Genomic DNA, 15,894 nt, shown 5'->3' on the forward strand with positions numbered 1-15,894 from the left:
CAAAAATCAGTGGTTGGAATCTCCATGTGGAGTAAAATATAGAACCTGTCTCTCTAGCTCTGGTGTTTCTGGCTGGATGTGAACCAGTTATAATGGACACGGAACTGCTCACCCAAGCCTGCAGGCAGCCTGGACCCACAGCTCATGGGGAAGTTGAATGCCTCCTTCATTTCAACTCTGAAACTTCAAGATGACATTTTAAGGAAGGATTTTACAGGCAATCAGCATTAGTTTGATACGGTGTCAACTGAAAGTTGACTGATGTAGGGAAATGCGACGGAATGCCGAATGCTCTGGAAGATCACACCTTTACACGCTAATTCCCCTGTGTGCACAGAGTATCGCTGTAACACAGAAGCGCATTCTTCCATTTGGAGACCAAAGTGCTCATTTTTGGGTGTCTCCTCTTCTCCTTCTGTTGATTTTCTACTGAGCACCCCAAGCATGAGCACCCAGCACTATCGCACCACATCAGACAGTTTCTGTGAAGGTAAAGGATTACATTTCCTCCCTCCCCAACATCTCCTGCCATTAACAGGTGGCAAATGAAGCTAGCATCACTCATATGTTTTGCATCAGTTTGCATCACCTACTACAAAGCTCTTACAGATGAGACTGTCAAACCGAGCTGGCACCTTTCAGGATAAATGATGTGAACTGGGGGCCATGCAAGGCAGCCTCTGCCCAAGGCACCATCCATGAGAGCCTTCAGCCTGAGGAATGTCTCTGCAAACATCTGTTGTAGCGTGAGGAGAGACGGCAGAAGGGGGAGGACAAAATCCCCGCTAATGGATGTTCTTGAAGGTTTTGGAAGCTCAGCGGGAGAGAGGAAGTGGGGTGGAGGGAAATCAGTGACAGAGAAGGGGAATGCTTTGCCTGACATTCACTCATCACTGGAGCCAGGTGATTATTAATAATCTCTGTGCATTGACACTATTTGCTAGTTTTCTGGGTAGGTGGGTGCTGCAGTCAGTCATCTTGGCATTTGTAAAGATGGATGAAGAATTACCTGGGATGTAAAGCCAGGAGTGAGAAAGATAAATAACACCAAGGAGCTGATGGCTGCCCGTCTGTCATAGAATTTCATTAGTTCTGACAGCCTGTACATAAGCAATGAGTGAATGCTAACTACGCTTCCTCTCCGTCTGCTCCCATATTTCACTCGTGCTGCTTAGTGCAGAGAAGGAGCTGGCCAGACAAGCCATGAGGATGAAAGGAGGTGCTGGACCATTTGCAGGATTTGGGTGATGCTTGAAACAGGAACACCAAAGGGTTAATACCAAAGGGTTAATACCAAAGGTTTATTAGAGCTACTTTGCCAAGAGCCTTTTTCACTATGCACAAGTGGGAAAGACAGACATTGGACTGTGCAGGTATCATAGAATGGTTTGGGTTGGAAAGGACCTTAAGATCATCCAGTTCCAACCCCCTACCATGGGCAGGGATGCCTCACACAAGACCATGTCACCCAAGGCTCTTGTCCAACCTGACCTTGAACACTGCTAGGGATGAAGCATTTGCCACTTCTTTGGGCACCCTGTGCCAGTGCCTCAGCACCCTCACAGTGAAGAACTTTTTCCTTATATCTAACCTGAACTTCCCCTAAGTTTGAACCCAAGAGGATGGTTTTGTCAGCAGTCCTGCAGGAGAGTGAAGGGGCTGAGAACACTGTTTGTCATCTCAAAGACAGATCTTCAACATATTGGGAAAATATGGTCAGAGAGAAGGTGATCAGGATCCCACCATACCCAGGTGTCCTGTGAGGTGCTTCTGTCTCCTTGGTCTATACAAGAGCAGCTGTCCTGAAGCCTTGACCTGTATCACCTACATTTCAGCTGGAAACTAACAACAGAGACCTCAAGACTTTACTGAAATATCCATCAGCCCCTCTCAGAACTGTTTGTCGTTTTCGGGCTTGTAGGCAGATAAGAGAGGGTTCTCCCACCTGCAGCCGTAACCCCAGAGCCACTGCTGTCCCTTTCATCTTTCATGTCCTAAGTAATGAAAATAAATATTATGAGGTCTATAATAATGACACAGAATGGGATGTTTTGATCATATTAATTGCTCAGGCTGTTGCAATACAGGTTCACAAATCAATGTTTCCCCAGTGGCCAGCTCAGCTTTCCTGTGTGCGTTTAAACAGATGTGACCTTGATGAGCAGAAATACTGGGGGCTTGAGGCAAGCTTGCAAGACAAATGAATGTGCTTGGTCAGATTTATGGGAAGTTATTCCTCGGTGTAGGAAAGTCTATCTTCTTTCACCCAACTGCTCCTCCAAAAGTGACTTTTCCTGTGTACGAAACATGAGCAATCTGCAGTTAGTGACAATGTCAAGAGGTCTTGAAGGAAAAATGCTTCCAAGGGGCCGGAGCAGAGAGGCAGCAAAGTGAAAACAGAGGTGTGATTCATTCAGAACAAGGTGTCCTCATCCATTTATAGCACTTTGCTCGCCCTGTAAAGGATATCCTGCTCAGACAATGAGGGTATTTTCTTCAAATCTGTCCCTGCATCAGAAGAGATCTTGGATATCTTCCTGTGCAACTGAGACTCTTTCATAGAGTGTCACCCTCCACCATGCCAAGGAAACCCACAGCAGCCAACGGGGTTGAAAGGGGTGTCTATAAACACATGTTTACTGAAACCACTGGTAAACCAGCCACCGAGCCATCACCTCCCACATGCATGTCTGGATTCTTCCTAGACTCAGGCAATAACATCAGGCTTTCACTAGCTCCTCATGAAATTAGGGACTAGAAACCCAAAGACTCTATGTATGTCTGAGGGAGAGTGAGATGGAGATAGGAGCTCTGCTTGGGGCTGGGAAGAAAATGCTTTGCCTCTTTAACCTTCTGAAAAGAGAGAGCTGAAGTAAATCAGTAAATGCTAACAACAGATGGACTGAAGAACAACAGGCTCTTTCTGTCTGGTTTTGGGTCTGGAGGTACCCTCTCCATTGAATTATAAGGGTCCAAGTGCTGAAGAGGACCTGTTCTTCTACCTCCAACCTGGAGCCCCTGCCTCTGGAGACTCATGCAGCTGCACCTCTTGACTTCAGAGCCCATCTTCTGGATTGAAACCTGGATGACTTCAGTGCATCCTCCTCTAGGTCTCGTAAACTTTAAGTGGTTATGATCATCTCATATTCATGGGGTATAAGACTTCTCTGGAACGATTCCCGTTTGAGCCACGGCATGGAAAAGCATCCCATCCTGACCTCAAAACTTTCACTGATGGAAAAATCTACCATAACTTTGGCAAATTCTTCCCGTGATTAATTATGGTCAATGCTAGAAATACGACTAAGAAAAAAAGCATCTTGGTTTTAGTCTACATTTTTCTAGCTTCAGCTTTGAGACCATCTGAGGAAAGCATCCAAAAATGCCTCAGGTTAACTGTGGTTGAGCAGCCTTTCCACTGCTACCAGGATAGAGAGGTTGAAATGAATCATATTGGTCAGGTAACCCTCACTTGAGAGGCCTAATTAAGATGAGGGATGAGGTTGTAAAAGGTTAAGTCTCTGCAGGAGGAGGCAGCTCTCCTGGAGAGGGAATCAGGGATTTTCTGGCTTGTGGGACTCTCACACAGCTTTGAATGGATGGATGCTGGGCTGACCCCAGCCTTGCTCTGCAAAGGTAGAGTAACAAAGGTGAGAGCAGAAAGAGAACTTCTTGAACTCCTTTAGTGCAAAATAGCCTTGGGTCCTGTGGACATGCAAACATTGGCTGCATCCAGGTGTTTCACAGCTGCAGCTGGAGGGAAGATCTTCCTAATCACTTCTGTAATCTGTCAACATATATGTTGCCAATGTAAGAAGCAATATCCCTTCTGACTCCTTGTATTCCCTAGTCTTTACTGTAGTAACTCTGGCTGATGTTAATTCACCCACCCTTGATCTTGTGGAAGCCTTCTCCATGTGCTAATTCTACCGTGCCATGCTTAGCCAGTCTAAAAAACAGCACGATTCTGCCTCCTGCAACAAGTAGCCCAACAAGAGTCAAAACAGGGTAGAACAGAAGGCAGGGTAATTCCATTAATTCCCCATTTTTGTCTGAAAATATCCCTAATGAACACCTTTCTCGCTCATGAAGGATGCTCATTCCCTGGCAGGCTGCAAGTTCATCAAGCTCATAGAGACAGAGTCCTTGCTTATGATTGCTGTGCCTTCGATTCGGGAAAGTTTAATTATCAAAACAGTCATTTGTCCAGTGTTGAAAAGCTGTGAGGAAAGAAAGAAAAGTCAATACATTTGACCTCACTTCTGGGAGAGAAACTCCTGGGAGTCATTACAAGTCAACTGTGGAAGTAGAAAAACACTGATTTTAATGGATGAGTCTGAAACACATTCTTTCCAAGAGCCAACATTCTTCTGTCCTTCAACCCTCACCTGAACGAGAAGTGAATGGAGGTTGTCTTCCACAGCAAAAGTCCTTCCCTTCCCTGCGTATCTGAGGAGAGAGCAGGGGGATAAGCGGAATATAATTTATCAGACCTGAAGGGAAACGAGGTTTGTCGGGATTTCCTCGCAGTTGCAAAAGCAGCAGCAGTATATTCAAATGTGGTCAAACGTGACACAGTCATTTTTCTCACTTAGGTGGTGGTTCTGGAAAACATCTTGGAAAAGCACTTCAGTGTGTGCTGACGCTTGAATCTGGGTGTGAACTCCGTGCAGACTAGTGAAACTCAAGCACGTGCTTACAGATAAGCATGTATACACTCAAGTGCCGTCCTGATTAGGGCAGCTATTTAAGTGGCTCCTTGAGCTGGAGCCTCTGGGTTTGAACAGGCACTCCTATTCCTTTTGTGTTATGCAGGAAGAACTAACTAAATACTCACTTGTTTTCTATAGCACTGACCAGAACCACCTCAAGCGCCAGGGCAGCAGACATAAGCAGGAAAATTGACTCTGATCATCCCTGGGGTCATTTAACTAAAACACACATTTCAGTGGAGCCAAGTGTTCACCAGTGCTTTTCAACTCCCATGGTGTCAAAACAATTAGCAGATCACAGCAGCACCGATTTGCTGCTACTCCTATAAAGGCATCTGGCCAGCACATGGAAGTTTAACAGGAGCACTGAATCAGCTCCTCCATGCACCCTCTGCCTGCAGGACAATGCAGTTTGGATGATTCTTATGTCACTGGACAGGTCATGCCATTCAGTCACTGCAGAATCCCAAATATGTATTGATAGGATTCAAACTGGAACTTAGTAAGAGGCACATGTACCTACTTTCGGTGGATTATACCTGTTAGAGTTGATTAACAAGTGGGCTTTCTCCTAAATATAAGACCTTCTGTCCATTTGCTGTTGTTTGCACCCCTATGCAACCTTGGCAATTCCAGGAAATACAGTTTGATGCTAAAGAAATTATCCCTCTTTCAGGTTGGTGGATGAAATCATAGGTGTCAGATGGGAAATATGCTACATGATAACTAGTCCCATCATTTAAAAGGTACAGGCAGGGAAGCAGCCAGTCTGTGTGGATGAAAGTTAGCTTTGGGACACATTTAAGCATCTGACATTCTCATAGGAAAACAGAAAAAAGGAGGTGTGTGGATGATGTTGAATGTGCTTTTAGGCTCTTTTGTTAGGGAGGACTATGAAACCCCGTGGTAGGGATGATCAGTGTGCCTCTAGTTAACCTGCTTGTCTCTATTAGGGAAACTGCAATGGTTCGTTGGGGAGATGCAAGGGATCCAGTGCTGCTACACAGGGGAGTTGCTCCAATGTTTCCTGTTTCCAGCGAAAAGGGTCAGACTGGGTAAATGGCAGCAACAAATGCACGATGTGGGTGGTTCTGGAAATACTATTTCTTCGTAATGAAAAGAAGAAGGTATTAATCTGCTTAATCTGGCACAGTGTGTGTTTCTGCTGATGCTGAATGATTTACTAGCATGGGTGGAGTGAGCCTCTGTGTGCACACCTTGCAGCAGCTTCTGGGTGACTTCAGCCTGTTGTTCTGACCTCCAAAGGGGATGAAGGACTGCAAGGGACCCCCAGCATCTCCTGCCAAGCAAGCTATGGAAAAGGCCAACCAGAGAGCAGATGTTGTGACATACACCTTTAAAAGCTGAGCTGCAAATATCTCCCAGCAAGAATAGGACACAGATGGATCGTCAGTTGATTATGAAAGTCCCATTCAGTCAGAAATGGATTTCATTAATCAAATGGATTTTTGACATAGCTTCAGACCTGGCTGAAAATGTTCCTTCTTATTATATGGCATTTATTAACACGGCTATTAGTTATGTTAATGTCACCTCAGTGGTATTTTCATTGACTCCTAACAGACACTTCTTGTGTATACCACATAGCAAATGTGACCAAAAGGAATCTGACACAACCCAAGCCTTACTTTGCAATCAGTGTAGGATCCAAACCAAACCTCTGGCGCTCCCAGCATTGCTGCCCAGGAACCAGGCATCCTACAAATAAATACTGAATTGCAGATCTCTGGTGAGCTGAGAATAAATCTGCTTCACCTTAAGTGCAAGAGAAAGCAGAGTTCAAGGCTGCTACTGAATTGGTGGCCAAATGCCAATACCATTCACTTCAGGGCCATATAAAATGATTCATCTGACAGGCTTACCCACTAGGATAGGGAAATAAGGCCATATAACTTTCTCCTCTCAGTCTTGCAGCAGTAGTCCTATGCCCTTCTGAACGGCATCCATCTCCCTCCATGGGCCATTCACCCAAGCAGAGCCAGTGCAGGATCTCAGCCACACTTTCAAATGCTGTTACTATTCAGTGTTGTTGGTAGGTTCTATTTGCCCACCTCTTTCCTGTGTACCTCCTACAGCTCTTTCATTTGCAGTCTGCAAGCTTCCTTGCTCACCTTTCCCATTTACATATTTTGCTTCATTCGAATGCTTTTCAGTGTGCCTTGGGTTTGGGTCATAAAACACGTGTAGGGAGGAAATTCATTATGAGATCACACACCAAAACATTTCAAATCTGGATTTTATATTTAAAGACACACATGCAAGCACTGGAGTGCCATCTTTGTGTGCAACTGCTTTCCCCCCCTCCATTGACCTTGTGGTAGAACATCTGTTGTCTTATCACTAAATGTCCTCCCGTGGGTTTGGTGTCTCTAAAGAGGATCCTGCACTGTGTCGCTGTAGCAGCTCTGGTATCCTCTGTGATGTTTCAATGTTCACTGGCTTTGCCACCAGCAGCTGGCTTACCTCTTTCTGTTCCATTTTGAGATCTGTTCATCAGGGACTATAGTGATAGGACAAAAAGTGATGGGATTAAGCTGAAACAGGGGAAGTTCAGGTTAGAGGTCAGGAAGAAGTTCCTTACTGTGAGGGTGCTGAGGCGCTGGCACAGGGTGCCCAGAGAAGCTGTGGCTGCCCCATCCCTGGCAGTGCTCAAGGCCAGGTTGGACGCAGGGGCTTGGAGCAAGCTGCTCCAGTGGAACGGGTCCCTGCCCGTGGCAGGGGTTGGAGCTGGATGAGCTTTAAGGTCCTGTCCAACCCAAACCATTCTGCGATTCGATGATATCTGCACAGGTCAATATCTATCTGGAGCAAGGACCTTGTCTGCCTTCCCTCCCTCTCCCACCCTGGGCCCTTGTGCTGTTGCTGATGCCCCATTGCATCCATTGGTGCCAGGAGAGCCGGTGCCTCTGCAGCTCCGGGGGCTGCTATGCTGGTTTTATCACTTTACCTCTGAATTAGCCTCCACATTTTGACACTCTCACTTTACACTCCAACTCCCTTCTGCTTCTGCATCTGCCTTTAAAGCTGAAGGTTTTCCTGTTTGCTTTTTGCGGGCATCAGGTCAGATTTATCCCTAACAGAAGGCAACTGTTCCCAGTCTGCCCTTAGGGCTCCTCTGTACCCTGCCTGTCCTGAGGGCTTTACCTTGTTGTTTTCTACAGTTCAAATGTTACTATGTTGGGTCAGACTGGATCTGTCTAGCCCAGCATCCTGTCTGGCGCTGAAGCCTTTGGAGTCACAAGAAACCCCAAATCTACATTTATAGGCCAGCAACCCCCGTTTCCCAGGTCTCAGTGGCGATGGGAACACATTTGGTGGCTGTGTCCCGCTGCATGGCTATTTTTGCTCAGCCGTTCACACTGGAACTAGTTCAGTTTTAAATTCTAATCCTTGGATACTAAGGATGCAGCAGCTCTCTTTGAAAAGATTTACTACTAATCTCTCTGGTGTCTGTGACAAAGGACAGTTTCTCAGCATTACCTCAAATGTTAAAGTATTAATGAGGAGAGAGTTTGGTAGCTGGCAAAGGCTGTCTTCACTAGCACTGGAGATGGACTTAATGATCTTTGTGCCTTTGCTACTGTAAAATGAACATCTTACACAGGAGAGCTTAGACAGACCTGACACCTTTAATAAAATATGGCCCACATTTCTACAGATGTATTTAAAGTCATTTAAATTCTTTAATGTTTTATGAAATAGCAAAGCTTTGTGTGAATCTATGTAGAATAGTCCTCAAGCGCTGCAGTAGGTTTTATTTCGACCCAGCTCCCATTTGTAATGTGCTCACTCCTTAGATCATGTTTATATAGATATATAATTTCTTCCCTCCCAGATGGCTTTTTGAAATGAGTAAAATGCTCATAAAAGGTGCATGGTTGATAGCACGATAGACTATAGCCAGGAGTTTCAAACCGGGCTGCCTATGAGAATCTTAAATCTCCACTTACGGGCTCAAACAAGCAGCCTGATTTTCCTCTGCTCATAGCATCGGTGATCACGCTGAGTTCCATCTCTGCCAGGGATGGGGCTCATCTTGTACCAGGATGCAGCCATTGCGGGCACAATGTCTTTGAAGAGAGACTGGCCACCACCAGGCAGCACTTGGTGGCCACTCTCAGCCTGAGTCAATGGCCAGAATAGTACCTAATAGAGCCAGGGGGTCTTACCTGCATTGGCTTTGCTTGGTTTGGGATGAGGACAAGCTGCTGTTATTTAAAATGCTGAACACTCTGTCCCCAGTGTTCTAAAGGGGAAAGTGAGGCAAGGCAGAATTCCAGTTTCCTTCCAGCATTCAGGACTGCTGCTTCATGTTTTTGCTGGTACTGTATTGCCACTGTTTCTGCTGTAAGATCCTGGGAAGGTGGATCCCTGCCCCTTGCGGAACGCTGGCAATCTGCACTTGAACAAAATACATACATTTCAGCTGCCCACTTAGAAAATTATGGCTCTAAAAAGCCCTGACTTGCAAAGACAGGCCTGGAGCAGAGAAACTGCTGAGGGCAGCAGAGGAGCCATCCCTGCCGCAGGCACAACCTGCTCCGGCTCAGCCACTTCTCCATCTGCAGGTCACCCATTGTCTTCTCTGGGCTGCGGCAGGAGAGCAGAGGGAGGGCTTGTGAGGACGGTGCTTGTCTGAGCAACCTGAGTTTGCTGCAGGGCGACAACAACTTGTAATTCAAGCGGTTTCCTCATCGCTGCCTGCGATGGGGTCGTGGTACAGGTTTCAACTGCAGAAGTAGAAAGCCCGGTGCTTTGGGGCAGGGAATGACAAGGACGGTGAAAGAATTTTCCTAGCAGGGGTTTTGGAGAGGAGAGGTAAGAGTGACCATTCTATGATTCCATGACCTCCTTGCCCAGGAGGTGGCTTGTCCCCTCACACAGGAAGGCAGGTTGAGCTGTCCCCCAGTGCTGAGCAGCTTTGCTGTGTATCACTGGGGCTGCCTGTCCTCAGCCCCAAATCACAATGCTCCTCTCCCCCTCTGCCAACACAGATGGGAAGCACTAGGCCAGGTAGAGATCAGGTTAAAAAGCGCCAATCAAGCTACAAAAGCTGTGTGGCTTCAGCCGTGTTCCCAGAGTTCAAACGTTCCTGCTTAGGACAGGGATATCATGTGCCCAAAACCCTACGGGAAGGATGGGGAATCTCCTGTTTCCCTGCAGCAGATCAGGAACGTGGGAGATCAGATTCAGTTCCCACGACTGCCGGATTGCGATTTGAACTGTCTTGGCCCATAATAGGGCTCCACAAGGAGAGCATTAATGCATGCTCAGGCAAGCTCCTTCCATCCCATCAATGGGACCAGTTCCACGTATTGCAAAGTGTTTATCTGGTCACTGAGACAAAGGCCAGAAGGATCTGACTGACCCTACAGCTTAATAGTCATGGACTGCCCCAGGAGGGGAGTTACATGGTGCAGATGCCTCTGGCACACAGAACACCTGAGCTGGGGCTGCCCACATCCCTTCTGAGCAGCCTGAACCCTTAAGATGTTGGTAAACCAACCCTGTTTCCCACACTCCTTTGAAGCCAGATTTGCATTTCATTTGCTTTTGTTCCAGTGCCTCAATGAGTTTTGGTTTGGTTTTTCCTAGAGGCAGCTGAGCAGAGCATTGCACAGCCACACTTTTTGGTGGATTGGCTCAGAAGAGCAAGCTCTAAACTCAGGCTTTGGTTCCCTCCAGCCAAGAGCTGGGGTTTGAGTGCTAAGATCTGGAGCTGTGCCTGCCTGTAGCCGTACAGGCATGAGGAGCACCAGGCTCCGGTGCTAGAAAGAAGTGAGGTTTAACCCATATAGATACATCCCTTGCATGTATATGGGTTAAACCTTCAGTCTTCTCCCCAGAAAGCACAAGTGACATCCAATCTGCAAACACAGATGACTTTACTGGCTCCTGCCAGTAATGCCACTCTTGTTTCTATATTTTGTGGCAAGATCTTAGGATATAAATAAATACATATATTTGCAGCTGAGCTTATAGAGAGCTGCTTTATGTAGGCAAAGCCTCTTCATTGGCCTCAGTCTTCCAGGCCAGTTATGGCACAGTGAGTGTGTTGTAAACACCAGTGGAGTGGGTTAGCAGCTCTCCCCATAAAACCAGCTCAAAGCCTTCCACTGTCGCTGTGCATTTCACTTCCCCATGCAGAGGCTGGCGGGAGCAAAGGCGACCTCAGTATGGAAACTTTTAATTAAACTACTAATATAAAGTCAAGTCATTTCTGGTGGAGGTTTAAGTAGTCTGTGGGAGAAGTGCTGAGTTGTGGGAGAGGAAGGCAGCGTTTGTCTCTAGCCCTGGAATTTGTCCATTCATCACCCAGTCATCGCAGGAGTTGAAGCTGATCCAATTGCGTGTCAACAACATTGGCCATGCCTCATTAGAAATCAGTTGTAAGAAGTTTTCTAAAAGAGCATTAATTCATCTTGTTTCTTTTTTTCCCCCCCTTTGCTGTGGATTTTCATCACCCGTGGTGAGAATTTTAGGGGAAATTGTTTCTGAATGGCTCTTTTCCAGGGCAGACAATCTCTTTTTTTCTCTGCCTCTGGTAGGAATTCAGGCTGGTCCTTTTAAAAATGAATATCCAAAGTCAGGCTCCCGAACCCACAGCCTGATTTGCAAGTTGAGCAATGAAAGGACACCAAAGGAGCTGAGCTAGTCTGAATCTCACACACATCCCAAGGTGCATCGCCATGAACTCTGAAGTCCCCTGTTTTTATAGCTCCAGCTCAGCCTCGACGATGCAATAAACCAATGATAAATGGCTCCATGTAGATTTCCTGCATTTTCCTTGTGACACTGACTCTTTGCAGTGTATTAGGTTACCCCTTGGAGATGGTGCTGGTTTACTTTATCTTCCTTACACAGGTACAAATGGCTGCACCAGCCATAAAGAACTACTAGACATGTTTGCAGGACAGTCTTTCATACATCTTCTGAACTCTGTGCAAATGACCATTATGAGCTTTACATGCTTTTTCCTCTCTGAACCTTTACTGACCTAAGCAAAAGGGGCTTCTAATTAACTATGGAGATCACACCCAGCCTAAATTCACTGCATTTTATACCCCTGTTAGCTGCTCATAGTAATCCAAGGGGAAATGAACGTACATGAGGAGGCCAGAGAATCACATACTCCCCTTGACACATTGAGGGGCTCTGAGTGCCTGGCGGTGCTGGTGAGCAGTGGTTGTCTTTCCCAGCTTTCTGAGGCCTCTGAATTTGTATTTCTTTCATATTGGGATGGAATGGAAGCTTTCCAAATGCCTTGGGTAGAGTGGAAGCCATCCTCATCCCAGCCTGCTCTAGAGCAGGGTCAAGTCCTCTGCCATGCACGGTGGAAGTTTTCCAGCTAGCAGACAGGACCCGTTATGTACCTCCCCATAGAAACAATACCATAAAGAAATCTCTTTCACAAAGACATGGAAGAAATCAAATGTCACCAACAACATATGGTCTCCCAGTCCTGGCTCTGAGATGTAGGCATTCACCCAGGGACATGCTGTATGAAACTGTGAGCACTGCCGAGATGCTTCCTTACAGCTGGGAGGTACTGAACCATTATTTACCATTCTTTGTTCCTGTTTATATGCAAAAACCTGGTGGCATTATTTTTTTAGATGAATGGTTGCTGCTTCTTAAAGAAAATATTGAAGTTTCTATAGCAAGTGTGTGCTCCTAACACACCCAGCCCATCTGGTCACACACCCACATGTTTGAACCCATTTTCACTCAGCTAAGAAACAACCTTCTGTTCCTTCTGGAGCAGGTATTAATATTCTCCAGCTCTGGCTTACAGCTTATCTTCACAGAGCAAAGAGGCATTCGGTGACTATCAGTTTGCTTCTGGGATTTCTGAGCAAGGCACGGGACACCTTGGCCTAATTGAAGGTCATGGCGCTGAAAGGCTGTTTGATTAGGAAGGGACAAAACTCAGCAGGATGGGGAGCGGATCCAAGAGAGAAATCTCAAACTCAAGCAAACGGAGAAGCCTCCCTGGCATCTCTGAAATGCAGGAAGCAGAAACAAAGGGCTGGCTCTGCCAAGGGAGCCGGGTTGGCAGAGGTGGAGCGGAGGCAGCGCCGTACCCATGCGTAGGCAGAGGGCTTGTTGTCCCGCTGTGACCCAGGACAACTCTCCTAAGGAGGATTAGCAGAAGCAAGGCCATGAACTAGGCTCTGCATGGGAGCTCAGCCACTAGAGGTGATTCTGAACTCCCCCGCAAATCTCTTCTTGCTTTGGTATAATGGGGAAAAGATATTTCCCTTCTGGCTCATCTGTAGAGTGTAAATGCTTTGGGACAGGGACTGTTTCTTGCTGTGCCTGTGCCATCCGTATCAGAACTGGGCCACCACTAGGTCCATAAGGACTGAACTAAATTACATTCATGCTAATTAATGCTAAATGGCTGCAACTGTTACAATGCTGTAGTACAGGCGTAGGAGTATTAGAATTCAGACGAGGGAGTCTGGGGAGTCTGGTGAACACAGTGTGCTGGGGAGGACAACCTTTCCAAATGAAAGGGTGAGCGGTGGTCCAGGAGAAAGTAGGACACGGCTGCTGTCAGGTAGCCCAAATCCCTGCAAGGGGAAGGCACTGCCAGTCCGCTCCCATCCTTAAGGATGCTTTCACATGGGAAGGGGAAAATGCAATGACCGAGGAGCTGCAAACGAGGCAGAAAAGGGAGATGGTGGGAAAGTTGGAAAGAGCATGAAGTTTTCTGTCAGGAAAGAGGAGCGGATACAGAAACAAGCACAAGTCTTGCTGAGGAGGGGAGGCTTTCAGGGAGACGGCAAGGGCAGGCGAATGAGTGACTGCTCCCAGAGGCATCGGAAAGGCTTTTAGAAATACATCATGGGGACACAAAAGGCAGGAGAGAAAGTAGCTCCATCAATAAATGAGGAGGAAGATTAAATTAATGGGGACTCTGAAATGGCCGAGCTGCTGAGCTCCCTTCTTAAGCATCAGTCGTTAACAAGAAAAATAAGGAAAAGCGGCACTGTAAGGACAATTACTCAGGAGTTCCATTGCAGGAGCCCGTCATCCTCCTCCTGTGCTCAGCCCCAGCTCAGAGAGTGGCCGTGCCATGGGGATCACCACGGCCCTGCTCTGCTCTTGGCAGATGGCTCAGGTCCTCTCTTTAACAGAGAAAAAGCCTCCGAGCCATCGAACAAACCACAAGAGCCAAGGGGCAGCTGGGGTGAGAGCCTCCAAACCCAGATTCTTGACTTAAATCCAGGTTAATCAAGAAGCGTTACCTGCTCTGTGCCCTCCTAGCAGATACGTGTGCAGATGGAGAGGTTGGACATGTCGTGCACACACACCCATGCACCACACCACATCCATGGCAGTGCCTGGCAGGAGATGGGAAGATGGAGCACTGGGAAAGGCACCCAGATCAGCTGCACAACGTGCCACAAAGAGACATAAATGAACATATTTGCACCCATGGACTTTGCAGAGTACAAATAGAGGTGTTCCTTGAGGCTATTGTTAAACAAGCAGTTACTGTTCTATGTATTTAATATACAAAACTCTGCATGCCTGTGTGACTAGTTTCTACTCAGAATATTTGGAACAGAGAAACAATTACAAATGTGTGTGAAGGGGAGAGGAGAAGAAACGTAAAGAAAGCTGTGTTTAAACTCCTTACAGGACAAGTCAGAAAGGTTTCTCCTCCATACCCAGCTGATTTCGTCCTGTTTGAGCATGCTTTGCACCCTTGTTTGTGCAGGACAGAGATGCACCCTGCAGAGGTTTTTCCCTCCAAGACACTCCTTTGTGGCTGGAGGTGGGCTTTCTCCTGCCACCTCTGCCGGACCTATGCTGTGGTCTCCCCTCCTTGAGGCTCCTCACCTCTGTGCCACTCATTCCCCCTCTGACCGATGCAAACGACGATTGGAAACACCCCCATAATGATGGAGGAGACATGTCCTCTGAGCTCAGCCTCCTGCATTTGGTGCCTGAAGTTAATTAGTGTGAATACTCATAGAATCCCAGACTGGTTTGGGTTGGAACTGACCTTAAAGCTCATCCAGTTCCAACCCCTGCCACACACAGGGACACCTTCCACTAGACCAGGTTGCTCCAAGCCCCATCCAACCTGGCCTTGAGCTCCTTTCTTCATGCCCTTGCACCCCGTATGTAAAGCAATGACAAGAGCACTTCCCTTGGTTTTATCTGCTCGATTTTATTTATCTATGGCCCAGGCTGCATCTTGTGCTGTTATATAGCACTTAGTGCCATGCAATCTGGATCCTGGTGAGAGCAGGGGGTGAGCTTAATTCAAGTAGTATGTAGAGAGAATAAAAAAAGCCCCAGCCAAAATCAGAACATTCCTTCTTAGATACAGCCCATAGACACCAAACTTGGATGTGCAGTGCATTTCATGAGTATTAAATGGTATTTTAAAACACTGTCATGAAATAGAGTGAAATAAGTTGAGAGGTTTTTTATTTAGGAAGGGAAAGTTTATGATAAGAAGCTGAATTTAGAGTTCTGAAAAGACCATTTACAAGGATTTAAAAAACTCAGAATGCTTCCTTAATGCTGTCGTAATGAAGGTCCCCTAAGGGGTTTAAACTATGCAGGAACCAAATTCAGGTCAGATAAAGTTGTTGTTAGTGATGCAACTCCTTCAAGTTTCCTCATGTAACAAAATCAGCCTTAAACTTCATTCATTTTTACAGGAATAAGAAAGAATGAGGTTGAAAATATCAAAGACAAATTGCTTGGCCTGCATGGAAAATTACAAAGGTCTCCTGAAGGTGAGGATGTGACCAAAAGACCTGGGCTACAACCACATATAAATAAGTCATGTTGGTCTGTTTTGAAAACAAACAGAGCCTTGACAAACCAGTGTAGGACTGGGTAAGGAGTAATGCTAGCCCGGCTGATTTTACTCAGCCTCTATATTTGGTACAGACAAGTGGAAAGGTTTTTCCTATGTAAAACCCTTTCTCTTTGTTGCTGCAGCTCTTACCTGGGTGATGGCACTCTGTGAAGCACGGCTATCCCCTCCCTGTCTCTTTCTCAGAGGTCCAGATAGGGCAGTCCTGTGATTATTGGTTCTTAAAACCAGGGTAGTTATAAATATGGGAAAATGGTCTAATAGACAGAGCACAGAGGTTCTTTCATGGTATTTTGGGTGACTCTGAGCTTAATT

Source organism: Lathamus discolor, chromosome 13, assembly GCF_037157495.1.
Source record: "Lathamus discolor isolate bLatDis1 chromosome 13, bLatDis1.hap1, whole genome shotgun sequence".
NCBI classification, from domain to species: Eukaryota; Metazoa; Chordata; class Aves; order Psittaciformes; family Psittacidae; genus Lathamus; species Lathamus discolor.